This window comes from Pleurodeles waltl, chromosome 5 (genome assembly GCF_031143425.1).
Source record: "Pleurodeles waltl isolate 20211129_DDA chromosome 5, aPleWal1.hap1.20221129, whole genome shotgun sequence".
Classification (NCBI taxonomy): Eukaryota; Metazoa; Chordata; class Amphibia; order Caudata; family Salamandridae; genus Pleurodeles; species Pleurodeles waltl.
Genome location: NC_090444.1, coordinates 1,142,284,566 through 1,142,302,454, shown reverse-complemented (window position 1 = coordinate 1,142,302,454; position 17,889 = coordinate 1,142,284,566). Strand labels below are relative to the sequence as shown.

General features: G+C 46.0%; 1 protein-coding gene across 1 annotated transcript in view; it reads right to left on the bottom strand.

Moving 5' to 3' along the window:
• RFX6 (regulatory factor X6) overlaps positions 1-17,889 on the bottom strand; it is a 337,979-nt gene that overhangs the window by 157,438 nt on the left and 162,652 nt on the right. The window lies entirely within an intron of this gene.

The following is a 17,889-nucleotide window of genomic DNA, read 5'->3' as shown; positions in this document are numbered from 1 at the left end:
CAAAAAATATCAAAGACTTGCATTCATTTCAAAATCACAGCAGTGTTATCAGTGAAGAATATTTGAATTCAGCCATCAGCTTTTGTTATTTTGTGCGCTGGGTTACATTTTACGAGAACTTCCCCATGAATACTTATCAGAATTGGAAGAATTCTTCTTTGACATGCTGCTTCTTTTGCATCTTAAAGGGTCCAAATAACTTGACTTAAAGTGGAGTCACCCTTTCCGCCAATATCAAATTTGTCAGGAGATACATAGGTAGAAAAGTGCTCAAAACATGAAGACTAACCAGGCAGGCAGCGTAGCTGCATAAATACGATTGGAACACAGTTGGTAAATAATAATAAAATGGGTGATTGTGAGTACAACTCTATATGCATTTGAACACCCTCGAAACACCATTACAATATGGCAACGACGAAGCAGCATAAGAAGTGCCTGTGAAGATTGTCTACAAACTATTGGCCCAATTTAACTACGACCTGGTGTACCTTTGCACATCAAGTGAACTAACTCAATATAACCGTACTTCACCATTTACCTCTGTCTCCGGAGAAGTACCTTTTACGGCACCTAACGCATGGTGGTAGCCTCCCTCCTGCACAACTGCAATGCCACCGACACAGATACCAAACTCAGAGCCTCTCAGCTCATATTTGGATTATTATTTGGTTTATGATCACACACATTGAAGGACCCCTAGAGCCTATTCATTGAACTTTGATCAAAGGTAATACTGCATGATTAGTAAGTAAATCACAGCATAATTGCACCATGGCATACCTCTCAAAACTCTTCCATTGATGCAAAGCAGACAGGAAAGTTCCGGAACCACACAGCCCTTTTTCTCTGCCTTAACCACGCAGGTGCTGAACAACGCACATGCTTGGTTAAGGCAGAGAAAAAGGAAGATCTATTGGGAGAGGATGCAGTCAGGTAAGTGGGTCTGGGGCAGGGTTGGGGTAGTTTTTAGGGGTGGGGATGAGGGTGGGAGTGGCGGGCGAAGGGGTTGGGGTGGTTAGGTTATTTTATTTTTTTAAGGGGTGGGGGTTGGTACTATGGTTTTTAGGGCAGGGGCGGGGGTTGGGGATATTTTGTTTTTAGGGGTGGTGGTGGCGGTCGGGGTAATTTTGTATTTAGGGGTTTGGGTTTTTAGGGGTGGAGTAATTTTGTATTTAGGGGAGGTGGGGGGTCGGGTTTTTATGGGCGGGGTGGTGGGTCAGGGTAATTTTGAATTTGGGGGGTTGGGGTAATTATGTTTTTAGGTTGGGTGGGGGCTGATATTTAGGGGTGGGGGTCAGGGTAACTTTGTACTTAGGGTGGGAGGGTGGTTCGGGTTTTTACGGGCGGGGTGGGGTCTTAAGGTATTTGTTGGTTAGGGTGGGTGGGGGACGGGTTATTAGGGGTGAGGGCGGGATAATTTTGCAGTTAGGGCGAGGATGGGTTTTTAGGGGTGGGGTCGGGGTAATTTTGTATTTAGAGCGGGGTGGGTTTTTAGGGGTGGGGTTGAGGTAATTTTGTATTTAGAGTGAGTGGGGGTCAGGTTTTCAGTGGAGGGGTGGGGTAGTTTTGTTTTCAGGGCAGGTAGGGGAAGGATTTTTAGGGGTGGGGTGCGTGGGTCGGGGTAATTTTGTTTTTAGGGGTTGGGAAGTTTTATTTTTGGGGGTTGGGTCAGTTTTAGGGCTCAGGGTGGGTGGGGGATGTCAGGGTAGTTTTTAAAGGTGGGGGGTTGGGGTACTTTTGTTTTTAGAGGTGGGGTGGGGGAGTCGGTAATTTTGTTTTTAGGAGTTGGGTTGTTTTATTTTGGGGATGGGGTTGGTTTTCGGGCTCAGGGTGGGTGGGGGGTTCGGGGTACTTCTGTTTTATAGGGTGGGGGGTGCCATGCGACAACAACGCATGCTGTTTCCACACATGCCTTTACTAGACATGCCTTTACAATGAAAAATCGTTGTAAAGGCATGCGTGGCAAAGGCATGCGTGGAAACAACGCAGTCATTGTTCCGACTGTGTTGTTCAGGCATGAGTGGTTGCTGCATGCGTGGCTCCATCATACAACCAAAGCAACGTGATGCTTATGGCTTACCTCCAGCAACCTTGTTTCTTTCAATGCACAATATATTTTACAAAGGTTCAGCAGAAAGACACCCAAGACAGCAATGATTAGAAATCGGTCCTAGAATGCTCTATACTGGACGATGGTTTCCTGAGAATAAGAAGTAAAGCAAAGCGCATCAGCTACTGGCATCAGGATTAATCACACATAGTTTACAATCTGTATGAACAGCACACTATCATTATCTATCCAGAAGGACAAGATAACCTAACTTTCAATTAGGTTATGATCCTGATAGAACAATCATCCCACCATCGTTATGCCAGGGAAGAGATGTGGCTAGTGCTGAATTTGAGCCAGTTGTTTCCGGTGTTCTGAACCAGGATTTCATTGTCAATACCGACACCTAAGACATTCTGCCACATGGTAGCAATGTCTGTCTATTTTAGAGATGAGCACAACAAGAGTTGTTTATTAATTCAGTCTACATTGAAAATGACTAATACCTGTCACCCAAGCTATTCTTGTTGTTTTAGGGGCACCAAATAGTCTGAATTGTCACAATTGTTGGAGTGTGACGGTTAGTAGTTGTGTTGGTACTGTCAATGGCAGCACTGGCAGGGGAACAGGGTGGGGCAAGCTGCAGTGGCCTACTGATGTGGGCCCTGGCACTTAAACTTTTTACAAATGAAGCACTGGATGTGGCCTAATGGTCAGAGTCTGATACTGGAGCTGGGGAACCAAGTTTGCATCCTGACCTTGGCTAAAGTTCCTGTGATTCTTGGCAAATCACTTAGGATTTAGATCTCGACAGTATTACTGCAGCGGCGGGCCCGAGTACTGCGTCAAGCAGGCTTTGGGTCGCCCGCTGTATTTAGATGTATTGTCGTTGAGCCGCCCAACCACCACGATGGTGTGCTCTTCCTAGTCACCAGTCTGGCAGGCTCCCGCTGACCAGATTGCTGACGGAGGGGGGAACGTTGCAAGATCCAATGGACATCGTACAATGGCAACGGCTGTGGAATAGAGGTAAGTCACACACACACACATACACACACACACACTGCACTTTAGTCATATGTGCCCCCCTTTACTACACACTACACAACACACCACATACATACTATTATCTATTGCCATTCCACCACAACACAACTTGTGCCGAAAACACACATTGCTGTACATCCTGACACAGCATACACACACTATATCAACATTAAACCCACACACAACACAACCACAATGACCAACACAACTACACACACACACACTCACAAAATATCATACCTCGACATATCACAATAATGACCAGCACATAACCACACTCACCTGAATGTCACACACAGCAACACCACAACACACAACCAAATATACACAGCAAAAGCAGACCCATATGCAAGTGGCAAACTATCAGACAAAACCATATCACCCACTACACCACCCTACACCAGCCCATCCAATTGCACACACACACATACACGTACTGGTTCACATACACAACTGATACCTCAACATTACACGGACATGGTTCCTTGCCATGTGCACACATGGACATAGTTTACAAGTGAAATTGTGATGTCATTGTGGTTTCAGCATTCATTTGGCAATGAATATTGGCACTTAATGAAATATGTGTATGTGTGAGATATATGTTGTGTACCAGTGCATCCCCATCCGTGTCTGACACTCTTATGTTCCCAACATATGCACGTTACAGTCATTTTTAAAAATGACTGTGATGTGTATGTGACTACAGTGGTCCTGAGCTCATGTGCAGTAGCCCCACAAAGTACACAGCCAATGTAGGATCACTTTGAGTCTGGCAACAGGGGAGGGGGTCATGTTTTCTCTGTGGTCCAGGATCAGCAGCAATGGTAGGTCCTGTCCAGTCCTGTCCAGTCGAAAATGAAAGTGGAATCAGGGAAAAAGGTGAGTTTATACCCTATTTCCACTCCCTAATCCACCAACTCAGAAGTGGAGGTCGGACCGCCACAGTTAGTTTACAGGTGAAGCACATCCAAATCTGCATTGTGGTGAGAGTGGCTGAAGTCCCGCCACCAGCCACTATTTCCAATGGTGCCGTTGCGGCAGATGGAAATCCTTGACGAGTTGGCAGGACTCAGGCAAATTATCATCTATGCGACCACAAACATCTAAAAAGAAATGCACATTCACTTTTTTGTCCCACCATGGAGCCTGTAGGTTTCCAAGTGTTTTGTTTTAACAAACTGTAATTCCTATATGATTGCTGAGGTTATATAGGGTAGATTCTGATATTGGCAAAGGAAATAGGTTTTGCAGCCTAGAAATAAATGGCTTTGTTAATGCTTGTTTCTTTTATAGGCAGCAATTTATTGGACTGCATGTGCTCTCTCTATCTGCTGCAGTTCCCCACTCCAGGATGCTCTCCATTCCACTCCTGGATTTAATTTTCTTTTTACGTTTTGTATGAGGGCCTGGAAGCTGCAGAGAGCAACAGGGCCTCTTGCTTTCTTTTTTGCCTTGGTGCACATTTCTTTTTTACTTTTTTAAAAATGTCAGTTTGTTGGTCTTATATGGCTATCTTCCATGTTAGGACAGTAAATAAAAAATGGCCTTTGTTTGCCACGATGAATGCAATGCTGTGTGGAAGCTAATTAAAAAACTCTACCTCTTGGCCTTTTAGAATCTAAACCTATTAACTTTGTCAATGCTTGTTTCTGCTGAAGACATATGCTTCTGAGAGAATACACTATGTTTTTCTTTGTCACCTCTAAGAACACAAAAAATCTTCTATAGGAAAAATCTTACTATCTCAGCTTAACATAATCAAAAGGTTTTGAAATTGTGAAGGCAATGAGCCATTGAATAGGTATCAACCTGCACATTGTTTGATACATTGAAAGCCCAAAAATGTTCTAACATGGCTGGTGACATTAATGCTGCATCATGACTGCATCTTCACTGACTATGACATCACTAAGCCCAATCACCTCCTTATCACGCACACCTACAAATGTGTGGCGATTGAAAGAAAACACTATCCTCCCAGGGACTGCTCTGCTTATCCCGATTACACCTCACCCAACACAGCTAGACATGAGCAATTGAACATGCACTCCAATGATTTGGATAATTGCACTACGGAAGATACCTTAAATACAACCCACAGACAGAAATACCATTTCAGTGCAATTGGTTTCAGTAAGGGCTTCCTTCTTCCACTGTTCTGATGAGGCCTAAAGCCATAAAGGCTGTTACGCGTCAACATTTATTTGCAGGAGCCTCTAGCAAATCAAAGGTCTATCCTTGGAGCAATTAGAGGAGAGCAGATCAGGAGCTGAAGTTTTAAGGGTCTTCAGTTTGTGAACTGTATACGAGGACTCCCTCTGACTGCGGACTTTACAAAGAAATTGTCCTAAAAAGCCACAGGTATATGAAAGCGTGGCGAAAACACTTTTAAGTCAATATCTTGTGCACCATTTTGCATACTTATGTTATAATTGTGTTAAACACAGCAAAGTTTTAATGTATGTGCTTTATTGTTGAACTGTGTTAGTAATACAGCGTAATGTGCACAAGTATGTCAAAATGTATAATATCGCTGTAATATATCTATGTGTATAAATATGTCAATTGTTAGTACCGTTGTGTTATATGTATGGTGAGTTACAAATCTACTGCAGTCAAGACCATTGCGGAAGCAGGTTTGGAGCTTGTGGATATAGACTCCACTGGATGTTTTGGTGATTAATATGCCAAAATACAGGTGATAAATTCAACTGTTTACCTTGTAAGTGGTTGTTTATCAATTAGTTTCCCACATTATTTCCCTGGTTTTCATTGTTCTATAAATTGTAACTCAAGGAATGTGGGAGTATTTGGGCAAACCCCGTTAGTACTGTAAGAGCTTGGGTGGCTGGGCACATGCAGGACATGTCTCTGAAGCCTGATAGGACCCCATATATGAGAACAGGGGGCCAGTCAGCTACCAATGGTCCAATGGACCACTACCTGCCCTGAAAAATACCGAAACAAAAGGTTTCAGTTTATTTTTCAAAGTGCAGCTCGTTTTCCTTTAAGGAAAACGGGTTGCACTTTGAAAAAAAAAAACTTCTTTATTTAAAAGCAGTGACGGACATGGAGGTCTGCTGTTCCCAGCAGGCCTCCATCCCCGTGAGTGCCCTGAATCGCTATGGGGTCGCAAATTGCGACCCACCTCATTAATATTAATGAGGTGGGTCTTTGAGACCCCATAGCGACTCGCAGAAGGTGTCTGAGACACCTTTCTGCATCCCAAATTGCGACTTGCAATTTGCGAGTCGCAGAGACTCGCAATTTGCGAGTCGCAATTTGGGAAGTTGCTACATCTGGCCCTAACTTACTAGTTTGTGATGAGCATTCATGTTGCAGTTTACTGAGATCAGTCCCATATCAGCAGCTGTGCTGAAACTGAGTAAACAGGCACTTGACGTCATACCTTGAAGCACATGAATGGGCGCTTGCACTTTCGTCCTTGCTACGAATGAACCATGACTTTTCAATAGTGCTGATGCAGCCTTAGTGTATACTAGTTTTCGACGCTTCAGTTGTGGTAATGAAGATAGTTCATTACATTTCTGTTCAGGCTTAATGGTTCTCAACTCACCACTGTCGAAAATGAAAGGTATTGAACAACTGTTTACTTTCAGTAATTTTCGGACAATGTTTGAGTGACTTGGGTGCTTTTTCATGTTGACTTTTCTTTGACTGATATTTCATTTCACATGGCCAGTCCCACATGCGCACATTTTTCTGAGGTAAACATCAACATTGCACAATAATCTTCTTCACTTTCACTTGATATAATTACTGAAGAACATTTTGACAATGATTTAAATGACGATCGACTTCATTTGTTATTGGTTTGTCTCAAAGGGTGTTGTCACTTGGCCTTGCGGGTGTGCATCGAACGTCGCTTCTGGAACATTTGGGCAGCCAGTTTCTCTTCTTGACATGATGCATTTACTTTTTCCTTCCCCTTGCAAACCGCTACAAAATGTTTCCCCTTCCAACACCTTTTACAAATCTCTCTAATAGTGGAACATTTACCTTCATGTGGAAACGACAATCCACACCAGAGGCACAACTTTTTTTTTCATGGAGACATCACTGTGTGTCCTTCAGCTTTGTGATCCTGCTTGCTTTTCATGTTCTTGACTGACTCACTTTGGGCTTCTCCAGCCTTCATGTCAGAAGCTTGTTAATCAGCATGCTCTTCAGCTCTGGCAGCCATAAGAATTTGCTCCAGACTAAGGCCCATATTTGTGGGAAAATGATGGAGTGCGATGCTGCGCCAAAATTGGCAGCGCCACGCTCCGTCATTTTCACAATGCAGGGATACGCCGCATTTAATTGAATATAGTGCACCCCTGTGTTGTCCCCTGAGCCGGTGCTAAATTTAGCTGCCAGTGCCAACGCAGGCATCCTTGCACCATTGTAAAGGATGTTTGTGTTGAGGGGTGTGATTGTTTATGTGGTGGAAGGTGTCCCTTCCTGCACATAAACAATCACTAATGGCGCTTTGGCACGTCTGTGTGTCCTGCAGAATGCAGCACACACAGAAGTGCCAAAGCATCATTTTCAAATGATTGTTTTTGGCTGGAAGGGACACCTTCCCACACATAAACAATCATTTCTAGCAGTTTGCTCTTTCTAAGTGTGCTGCAGAGTGCTGCACGCATGGAAAAAGCAAAAAACGAGGAGCAGTAAAAGTATTCTTCCTTGTTGCACCATGCTAACGCCACCCCTGGGGTGGTGTTAAATTTTGGCGCTGCCTCAGTTTTACGAAATCTCAACAATCTGACACAGCATCAAAATGCAATGGGTGTTGCTGTGGCATACCCACAGAAACGCACATGAACGTCCCTCTGACGCAGGAAACTGCGTCGGAGGGGCCCATATTTACAGGGAGGCGTAACACCACAAAATGTGGCATTACACTTCCTTGTGATTATGAAGCAGAAGTTAGCGCTACTGGAGCAGCACGTAAAGTGGTGCTAGAGACTCTTAAATATGCCCCTAACAGTTTCTCTAAGCATTCGTTGTCTGAATGAATCTGACACGCATCCGTCCATAACTTGGAGACGTATTGCTTCCTCATCATTAAATTAATTAAACTTACAGTGTTTGATGAGCATATCCAGTCTTTCAACAAATTTGTCTATGGTTTCACCAACGCTCTGTTGTTCTTGACTGAAAATGTACCTTTTGTAATCTTCATTCAGTATTGGATTGAACCTGAGTTTCAAGGCTTCCATAGTTTGTCAATACGTAACTTCATCAACTCACAGCATTTTCTTAATGGCTTCTTTTACTCCTTCACCAGTAAGATTCTTGAGGTATTTGATAATCTTCTTGCTATCAGTTTCTTTTAGTTGATCAATGAAATCATCAAATGTCTCTATCCAAGCAGTCCATCCATCACCAATATTCTGATTTTTGGCAGTATCAAATGGTGGTGGTGGTTTCAAGAAGACAGCAGCATTATGGGGGTCATTCTGACCCTGGCGGTCCATGACCGCCATGGCGGAGGGCGGCGGAAGCACCGCCAACAGGCTGGCGGTGCTTCCTGGGCGATTCTGACCGCGGCGGTAAAGCCGCGGTCAGAAAAGGGGAGCCGGCGGTTTCCCGCCGGTTTCCCGCTGGCCCAGGGTACCCGCCATGGCGGCGCTGCTTGCAGCACCGCCATGGGGATTCCGACCGCCTTCCCGCCAGCCTGTTTCTGGCGGTGTCCACCGCCAGAACCAGGATGGCGGGAACGGGTGCCGTGGGGTCCCTGGGGGCCCCTGCACTGCCCATGCCACTGGCATGGGCAGTGCAGGGGCCCCCTAACAGAGCCCCACAAAGATTTTCACTGTCTGCTTTGCAGACAGTGAAAATCGCGACGGGTGCCACTGCACCCGTCGCACCCCTGCAACTCCGCCGGCTCCATTCCGAGCCGGCTTCATTGTTGAAGGGGCTTTCCCGCTGGGCCGGCCGGCGGTCTTCTGGCGGTCGCCCGCCGGCCCCGCGGGAAAGCCAGAATGGCCGCCGCGGTCTTCTGACCGCGGAGCGGTCTTTCGGCGGGAACCGCTTGGCGGGCGGCGACCCCCGACCGCCGCGGTCACAATGACCGCCTATATCTGTTTACAGGATTGGATGACACTACAAATTGAGTTCTCTCGTATATTATCTGCTGTCCTCTAGGACTCGCTTCTTCTCTGCCATCTTTAAGGCTCTTTCACGTACAGGGCTCTGGGTCATCTTGGACAATCTTTGTAACTGTGACCTCTTTCTTGGTCTCCATTGGATTCCTTCACTTTTCTGGAGACCTCTGGAGTTGTTCTGAGCCACCACATGGCTGCTTTAATGGTGTGCTGCTTCAGGTACTGGATGTCTCATTAAGCACAACCCCTGTGCTTCTTCTTGGGTCTTATCACCCGCTGCTGAGGTCATAGAGGTCTTCTTCTGAAGGCTCTGGTAAGTGTTAACAACAGTTTGCTCTATTATCAATTATTCTATCAGCTAGCATTTTTATGTATCCTACTCTCGTTTGACTATGGTAATTTCAGTGCTTCTTTTCTGTATCTGTTTTGTAATGCCTTTAGCATTATCACTCCCAACACTGTATAGCTTTATGTTGCGTGGTAGCACCGCACCTCTGTTTACAACCTTGCCCTCAGATTCTTGGCCACGGATGTGTAGAATTCTCAGTGAAGCTTCCTTTATCTTCAAATGCTTGACATCGACTGGGGTAGCACTTTGACTCCTCACATGCCAAATGTCGACTCTGCACTTCGACAGAGGCACATGTGGCATGCATGAGCAGTTTACTTGGACCATGGCAAGCTCCCTGGGAGGGCACTGATAATATTTGGGTTACTTATCCCCCATCTCATCGCCAGTTGTAGCGTCTTCCCCAGCAGAGGTACCCATCATTAACTATGCCACACACGGTCTGTATATTACACGCCTTTATTCCTCTGTGTGTAATGGCAAACTCAACATTCTAAACCTGCATTTACTTCTTCACGTTCTATCACTTACGTCACTTATACAGAGTCCTTCAGGAGCAAAGAGAGTTCTGTCATTAATAACTCACACAACACTACGGCAGTAAACTAAATTTATGCATTGTTTCAAAGGTAAGAATCATCAGTCATTAAATAAGTCCCCAGAGTGTTTTCAACCATTGCCTCAATGACAACAAAGCATAAAATAATAAATTCATAATGGTGGAAAATCAGTCACTCACTACCAGAAGCACTCTTACACTCCACACATACTAGTAGTCTTGGACTACTGGCAGCACCCCGATACCCATGAGCGTAGCAGTCACACTGTTAAAAAATAACTTCTACAACACTTGCTAGTAGTCATAAATCACTAGGAAGACTCACATCCCTTTTGAAGTAGCAGTGAAGCACAACTGAGAGCATTCGCACACTCCTCACAGTGTAGCATTGACACAATACTGGTAGTACTCCAACACCCCTGAGAGACAAGCCGTCACACATTACCAACAGCACTCTCACTCCTGTCACAGTCTAGTATTCTCACCATACTATTGATAGGTTATCAATGTATAGTAAATGTGTTTTGGTTGCTCTAGGAGGCTGGCCTGTGTTGTAGTGGGTACCTTGGGTACTTACACCTTATACTAGGTCCAGTTATCCCTTATTAGTGAAATGAAGTAGTGTTCTAGCAGCTTAGGCTGATAGAGGTAGCTGGAGCAGTGTAGGCTGAACTAGGACACATGCAAAGCTCCTGCAATACCACTGTAGCTACACAGTACTTATACACAATAAAAGACAATACTCACTCTGTGTTACCAAAAATAAAGGTGCTTTATTTTAGTGACACAAGGCCAAAAATACATTAGAGGCAATACTCCTTCTGGAGGTAAGTATTATATACAATATATACACTAGACACCAAAATAAGGTAAGTAAATAGTTCTAGGATGGTGCAAACAATAGAAAATACTATAGAATGTAATAGGAAGAAATAGGTCTAGGAGCCAAACAAACCATATACTAGGAAAGTGGAACGTGAATCACAAATTCCCCACTAGACAAGTGTAGTGTGTAGAAAATCGCTGGGAGAGTAAGAAAACCACAAAGGTGAGTAAAATACCCCACCCCAGAGCCCAGGAAAGTAGGAGTAAAGTACTGCAAGTTTCCTTAGGACACACTACAAGTTGTGATTAGAGTTATTGCAAGAACCAAGCAAGACTGCAAGCATCAAATGGTGGATTCCTGGACCTGAAGACCTGTAAAGAGAGGAGACCAAGTCCAGAAGTCGCAGAATGTTCCAGGAAGGACTGGAGCCCCTGCCTACCTAGAAGATGGTGCAGAAGAGGATTCTCCTGTTGGAAGAAGTCTGCAGAATGCACCAAAGAAGATGGCTGTGGGTTCCTGCATGATGCAAAGGATGTCACAAGTGGAGATGTTGGATACAGGCAAGTTGCAGCCACTGGATTTGTGCAAAAAGCCTTGGTTCAAGCAATGTTGCGGATTGAATCAAAATGGCGCCACATGGACCCAGGAGGGACCTAGGGGCCTCAACTCATACTGAGGAGGCAGAGGGCGCTCCCAAAATTGGAGGGCACCTAAAGATGACCAGGCAGAACCCACGGAGGTCCCAGGACACCGGGACAAAGAAGGTACAAATTGCGGTTGCTGCAGCACTACAAAAGAAGGTCCCACGCCGCCGGAGAACAACTCAGCGAGTTGAACGTCACAGGATAGAGTGCTGGGGACCTGGGCCAGGCTGTGCATAAAGGATTCTTGCAAACAGTCCACAGAGGACTCAGGAGGTGAAGATGATGCGGTGCACAGGGGTACTGTCGCAAACAGAAAAGGCAAGCTCTTACCTCATCCAAATTTGGACAGCCAGACCTTAGTGTCGAAGGGGTCCACCACCTGTGTTCCAAGGAGCATGCTCGTCGCCAGGAGAGGAGTCCAAGAGAACCGGGCGTTGTCTTAGAAGGTGCCTGCAAGAGCAGGGAAGTGACTCCGTCACTCCACTGGAGATTTCTTTGGTCCTTCTGGTACAGGGTGAAGATAGGGAGTCCCCAAAAGATGCACACCGTGAAAACTGTTGCAATTGCTGGCTGGAGCTGAAGTTGCAGAGGCGAAGTAGCCCTTCTGGATACTTTGCTGCAGTTACAGCGGTTCCTGGAGCAGTCTGTGGTCGATCCGAAGTCAGAGGATGAAGCAGTAGTTGCAGAGGATTTCTGATGGAAACTTGCAAGCAGAATCTGAAGAGAAACCCACAGGAGAGACCCTAAATATCCCTGAGAGGGGCATGGGCTACCTAACCAGGTATGCACCTATCAGGAGGGGTCTCTGATGTCACTTGCTGGCACTGGCCACTCAGAGGCCTCCAAAGGGTCCCCACACCTTGAAAAACAAGATGGCTGAAATTTGGGACACACTGGAGGAGCTCTGGGTACCACCCTTGGGGTGGTGATGAACAGGGGAGTAGTCACTCCCCTTTTCTTTGTCCAGTCTCACGCCAGAGCAGGGACTAGGGGTCCTGAACTGGTGTAGACTGGCTTATGCAAGGAGGGCACCATCTGTGCCCTTCAAGGCGTTTCCAGAGGCTCTGGGAGGCTACCCTTACCAAGCCTGTAACACCTATTTCCAAAGGGAGAGGGTGTAACACCCTCCTCCCAAAGGAAATGCTTTGTTCTGCCTTCCTGAGACTGAGCTGCTCAGACCCCAAGAGGGCAGAACCCTGTCTGTGAGGTGGCAGCAGCTGTAGCTGCAGTGCAAGCCTCAGAGAGCTGGTTTCACAGTACTGGGGGTCCATGGTGGAGCCCCCAGGATGCATGGAATTGGCTCCCCAATCCCAGATTTGGAATGGGGGGACAATGCCATGATCTTAGACACCTCACATGGCCACATTTGGAGTTACCATTGAGAAGCTACATATAATATTGACCGATATGTAGTGTATGTGTGTAATGGTATCCCCTGAAATTGCCCCTGGACTGCATGGGGGCACCTTTGCTAGTGCAAGGGTGCCCTCACTCTTAGTAACTTTGCACCTAGCCTTTAGTAAATGAAGGTTAGACATAAAGGTGACTTATAAGTTACTTAAGTGCAATGAAAATGGCTGTGAACTGTGCACTGTTTCATGCAGGCTGCAGTGGCAGTCCTGTGAAAGGGTTTGCCTGAGCTCCTTCTGGGTGGCAAAAGAAATGCTACAGCCCATAAGGATCTCCTGGAACCCCAATGCCCTGGGTACCTAGGCACCATATACTAGGGACTTATAAGGGGGGCCCAGTGTGCCAATTGGAATTGGTAAATGAGTCACTAAACTATAGTGACTCATTTGGAAGCAGAGAGAGCATAAGCACTGAGGTTCTGGTTAGCAGAGCTTCAGTGACACAGTTAAGCACTACTGACAACACACACATTAGGCCACAAAATATAAGCCCTGGGGTCCTGGCTAGCAGGATCCCAGTGAGACAGGCAAAACACACTGACCTATAGGGTTTTCACTATGAGCACTGGGGTCCTGGCTAGCAGGATTCCTGAGACACAGTGAAAACACACTGAGACACACTCACAAACGGGCCAAAAGTGGGGGTAACAATGCTAGAAAGAGACTACTTTCTCACAGTTGCTATTTATTTTTATTTTGTTATACACTATTTGTAGTCATTTGAGAGGTCTCCAGCTCTTCAGATTAGGAATGATGCTGTGATTATCCACATAGAAGGTAGTATATGTCTAAAAATCCAGGAGGCCTGGGGCCTATGGGCCAGATGTGTGAAATTCTTAACTTGTGACTCGCAAATAGCGATTTCCTAGAAATCACTATTTGTGAGTCCCAAATCGGTACTTATGAAACCTGTGGTTTCCTAATAGCATTTTTTATGGATTCACAATTATTAGGAAATTGCTATTTAAGAAATCGCTAAAGTGTGATTTCGGAACAGGAAATCGCAATTTAGAAAACAGAGGCCCAAATGCGGCTGGAAGCAGTTTGATGATGTCAGAGCCCAGGTGGACGATAAGAACATGGTGTGGCCACCAGCCAGAGACCTAACACAACTCCTGGGAGCAGGGAGTGGCCCTGAAACACTGCTGCCAACACAGGAGAGCATCAGCACACCACACCATATCTGCAGAGGATGAGAATGAAGCTGGGAGTAGCATAAAGAGAAAAATGAAGTTCTTGGAGAGGGAGCTGGAGGATCTAACAGAGGAGTGTGTGGGAAACATGAACCGATCAGCTTTTGGGAAAGCCTCATTCTCAGTCCCTGAGGCCCAGAAGACCACCATCTGGAAGGGGATACTTGAGAAGGTCAACTTCCTGGGGATGATGCAGAGGACCATCCCCAAAATACAGAAGTGGTGGGGAAACCTGCGCTCCTGAAAGAAGGAGAAGCTGGACAGCAGGATGGCAGAGGGACCTGAGACTGGAAGAAGACCATCAAGAAAACGCCCACTGACTGCCATGGAGACGCTGTTTAAAGGGGCCCTCGAACTGAAGATTGTCACCAATGTTGACACTTCCATCCCAGCAGCCATCAACCATGGTTAATCATCTCTCTTTATGTCCCATCCAAACCATGTTGTTAGGCAATCCACATCATACATATCACAGCATGAAATGCTCATTTGAGATGCTTGGCCCACCCAGGCAATGCATCATGGAAGTTGTAGTACACTTCATACGCATGCTGTACTGAGTGTTGATGACCACACCAATCAAATGTGTATATCACTAACATGTGATACACACATGCCTCAGAGTTACAACATTCTAGTACCAAAATATTAACAATTTAATGACATTAACCATATGCAAATATTTGCCACAGATTCCAGCCCTGTTGTCTCTGCACCTGTGGTAGCTGAAGGGGCTACTGGGAGTGACATCATCCCTGAAACCCCCACCCCCACCATCACTACCACCCGCACATCAACACCAGAAGTGGCAGATTCCCTGTCCATCAATGGTGGACTGAAGAGGTCCATCCTAAAGGCACTGGGCCTGCAGAGCAAGAAGATTGGCATTGTTAGTTGGGAGCTGCAGCACTTGACAAAGACAATTGAGAAGGGGCACAAGTGCAAGCAATCAGCTATGGCGCACAAGCAGAGGGTGCAGTGGATGCACCACAGGCAGTACATTTCACGCATATACACCTTTATCAGGTCTATGAACTACCTGGCAAATGCCACAGCAAGCCTGGCCAGGTGTACAGTCAATTTTCAGACTGACATATTCCACTGGTGCCAGGCTGTTGCTTGTGGACTGGTGCGGGTCATGACTGCTCTGGAAAACATTGAAACTCACAACCTGTGCCTCTCCACCATCCCTCCACCAACTGAGAGTGAAGAGAGATCCAGCGTCAGTGGTGCATCTGCACAGGAAGCTTGCACAACTAGGCATCCACACTTCCATCCTCTGGGTTTGACACAACATCTGTCCTATGACCCGTTGCAGTGGAAAAACAACCCAACCCAGGGGGACAAAAAGTGACTTCCTCACAACTCAGTGTTATGAGTTGCCTTTGATTTTTTGCACATGTTTTACCCTGTTACATTTATGTTTCTTCAGTTGTGGTAGCCACCTGAATAAAAGGTGGTCATTCAGTTGTGCACCAAGTACTACCCTATGTGTGATGTTTAGTTTCTATGATATCATGTTATCCCTTACCTCAGAAATACTTGTTTATTATCTGTGTGTCATGCACGTCCCTCAGCTGCACGGGTTCCCTCCTGCTGCCCTTGTAGTGGGTATTGGTCGCCGTTTCAGTCATCGTCAGAATCAGGCTCAATGCTGACATTGTGCATTCTCCTCCTCTTTCCAGTGTTGTGCAGGATGTCACAGGTCACTATGATTTTGCAGCATGTGTCCGGCCAGCAGAGAAGTGCCCCACTGCTCTTGTGAATGACACAAAAGTGGGACTTTGGGATGTCAAATATTTGCTCAATGAGTGAGTGTGTTGTCTTGTGTTCCCTGTTGTATCGTCTCCCACTTGGTGTCTTTGGTGTCATGTAAAGTGTGAGGATCCAGGATCATAAGGCAAATGCACTGTCACCTTGGAAACATGAAAGGAGAACCATTAAGTCACATCACACATACACTCCTGGCCAGTGCATTCATTGAGTTTGAGGTTTTCCTACCTAGGAAGAATCCATCTTCAAATTCCCCTTGTCCCAGTCGGTTGTTTAGTCCACTGTGGCAGAACATGAAGAAGTTGTGGGTGCCGCCTGGGTATCTTCCCACAAGGCCAGTGATGACATAGGAGGCGTCACATACCACTTGCACATTCAGTGAGTATGGCGTCCTCCTGTTCCTATAGATATGCTCTGCAGCTGAAGGGGGGCATATGGTAATATGTGTGCTATCAACACAGCCAAGGACATTGGGAAACTGTGCTACCCTGAAATTCAATTTTGTCTGCTGCAGTGATTGGGGGGTATTTGGGAAATATATGTATTGGTTTAACTTTTCAACCATTATGCCCAGAAACTTGGGGAAGAACCTGGAAAAGGCACATTGTGACACCCCCACAGCCCCCACACCCTGCCACTGCTATGACTGTCTGGTAACTCCCCGATGCTAGAAGGTCAATCAATCAATCAGTGTATTTGTAAAGCACAGATAATCACCCATTGGGGTCTCAAGGTACTGGAGGGGAGAGCAGTAAGTGAAGGTTAGAGGGGATCAGGTAAAGAGCTAAGTTTTGAGGTCTTTTCTGAATTGTAATAGAGAGAGAGATCTTCTGAGGTGGATAGGGAGGGAGTTCCAGGTCTTGGCGGCATGGTGGGAGAAAGACCTTCCTCTGGCTGTGGCCTATGGCCTTCCAGACGTGCGGTTGAAGGAGCGGAGTTGCCTGGTGAGTGTGCATAAGTGAAGTCTTTGGGTGAGGTATTCTGGTCTGGCATTGTGGAGGGCTTTGTATGCATGCGTGATAAGTTTGACTGTAATTCTCTTGTCTATTGGGAGCCAGTGCAGGTCTCTCAGTAGGGCGGAGGTGTGGCTGTGTGTGGGGGTGTTCTTAATGAGACTGGAGGAGGCGTTCAGGATGCGTTGTAGTCTCTTCTGTACCTTGGTGGTGGTTCCGGCATAGAGTGCGTTGCCGTAGTCCAAGCGGCTGCTGACGAGGGCCTGGGTGACTGTTCTTTTGGATTCGGTTTGGATTTCATTTGAAGATCTTCCGGAGCATGCGCATGGTGTTGAAACAGATGGAGGAGACTGCACTGACTTGGAGGTGTAGGTAATACAATACCTGCCCATAGGGAGGTATAGCGTTGCTCCAACGTGTAGGAGCCTATAGCTGCAGTTGCAATCAGCTATCAAATCAAGTATGACCTGACTACTCAGTCTGTGCCTGTCTATGATCTCCTCCTCTGTCTGGTTAAACAGGGTAACCCTCACCCTAAATATCTTCTCCTGTCTCCTCCCCCTCCTCCTCCTCTTCCTCACAGCCAGAATCCCCATCTCCCTCACCAGGATGTATGATGATACTGTTGTGAAAGAGCCAAATGCATTTCGGGGGCTTTCTATAGTTTGCACATGGTTACCACCTGTACTTAATCAGTGATAATTGTATTTCCTAAAAGGCCATTTTGCAACTAGGCATAATAAGGAAACCTGTCATACATGCAGTTGCGATTCGCAAATAGGAAATCACTATTATCTATTTTGGTGATTTCCAAAATGCGATTTCTACAGGGTAGGAATCACATTTTGCCACCACACTTTTTGGCATTCTTACATACCGGTCGGTTTTGCATTTCTCAATGGCCCGAAATAGCGATTTGATCCATTAAGAAATGCAAAACCGTTTTGTACATCTGGCCTTATCT